This window comes from Chinchilla lanigera, unplaced genomic scaffold (genome assembly GCF_000276665.1).
Source record: "Chinchilla lanigera isolate Chin_1 unplaced genomic scaffold, ChiLan1.0 scaffold00035, whole genome shotgun sequence".
NCBI lineage: Eukaryota > Metazoa > Chordata > Mammalia > Rodentia > Chinchillidae > Chinchilla > Chinchilla lanigera.
In genome coordinates, this window is record NW_004955436.1 from 8309184 (window position 1) to 8311237 (window position 2054).

The window sequence follows — 2054 nt, forward strand, 5'->3', positions numbered from 1 at the left end:
ATGCAGATTACAGTAGAGGCAGTGAGCGAGACACTGTATGTATTCTGAAGGAAAAACCAACAGATTTGTAAAATTAATGAGACATTAGAGAAGGAGAGGACACAGATGGGTTTTAACAAAGAAAAATGGAGCCATCTACTGAACTGACAAAGAATGTGGGTGTGAAAAAAAGGCTGAAGTCCTGAAGGGCATTTCAGTGCTATCTCTGTTGATTCATTCGCATCTTTGTGCATCTTCGTGTGCTTGCTATTGTTTAGATCTTGACTATCTCTCAAATGCCTAGAAGTTAAAGGTGTGACCCCTAACCACAGTGCTTTTGAGAGGTAGTGGATGGAGCCGTGGGGGTGGGGTGGACCTCATGGAAGGAAGTTAGGTCACGGGGTATGCCTTTGAAGGATTATTAGGAACCAAGGCTCTCTCCTCTCTCTCTTTAATCCTCAATCACTATAGGTGGACAGGCCTCATCTGTAACATGTTCCCATCATGATATGCTGTGCTACCTACCAAGGGCCCAAAGCAATGGTCAAGAGTTCATGAACTCGAACTTCTTCTTTTTTTTTTTTTTTTTTTTTTTGGTTTTTCTCCAGTACCGGGAACCAAACTCACGACCTTGCGCATGCCAGGCAGGCGCTTTTTGCCGCTGAGCTAAATTCCCAGCCCATGAACTCGAACTTCTAAAATGTGAGCCAAAATAAACTTGTCCTGCTTCTAAGTTTACTACCTCTGGTATTCTGTCACAGTAACAGAAAGCTAACAGATGGACAGATAGAACATAAATTACTAGAGAATCTCTTCTAAATAAGCACTCAGGACAACTGAACTGCAAAAAATTTTCCTAGAAGTATTTAAGGACCAGGAAATTAACCGGTGTTCTGATACAAGCTCCATCTCAAACTCTTCAAGCAAGTCATTTAACCTTGTTTTATCTATTTCCTAGTTGATAGGATGAAGTAGAGGACCCCTTACAGTCTCTGCCTGGATTTAAGTCCCAGCTTCTGTATGACAGTAATAACAATGGGATCTACGGATAGCTTATCATGAGGTTTAAATGAATATGTATGTGTAAAGTACTCAGACCAATGCCTGGACCATTGGTCACTAATATTAGTATGATCTTTTCAAGCAGGGATATTTAAGTATAAATTACAATTTTGCTATTATCCATTTACAAGTTATTGTAGAAGGGTAAAAGTGGGTGTCTAAGAAAAGGCCAAGATAGAGAACTAAACTAAAACTGGAGGACATATCTCTCCCCATTTCTGTCATAAACATTGTAAGAAAAACAATAAGGCCTACATTAGAAAACATTACTGAAATACACGGCCCCTTCAAGAAACTGGTTTGTATATTGATATACATGAATAAGGACTCTAAAATAAATTGACTTTAGAGGAACTAAATACTCATATTTCTGTACATATTAAGGCAGTGAAAATTTTTAATCTTGAATGAAATATGTGAAATGTCAAAATGTGACCCCACTGCAGGAAGCTAGTTAAGGAAATGTTAAGATACATGTTACCTTTTAAGATAGAAAGGCATGCTCGTCTATCCTTTTCAGTGCACTACGATTTATGAAAAGTTACTGAGTTCTGGAAAAGACAGTACACATGCTGAAACGCCATGGACAAGTCTGTTAAGAGCGTTGATGCTTAAAAGCTGTTGTGCCATCAAAAATAACTAATTCCTTCAATTTTTTAGATTTTTATCTGATTCACTTCTTCCAGCTTTTTATGCCGCGTTCTGTTTAGAAAAACGGCCCGAAAACTACAATAAAATCCTCCTTTCCCTAGTTAAGGTGCTTCACCATTCGGAAAGTGAAAAAAATTGCTGCATCCTGGAGGCCTTCCCCCACCCAGCTTTTTCTTTTCCAGTTGTTTTTCCCTCTGAAAGAGAACAGGCAGTACTTCAGCAAGGGCTGCTTCACTCGAAACTCGGCTGGGAGCCCAAGGGCATTTTGGGGGTGTGTGGGAGCGTCACAAAGCCGGGGCTTGAGCACCACCCCTTCCTGGTTCTGCGAGAGTCTCACTTCCTGCACCCCAAATCTCTGGCGC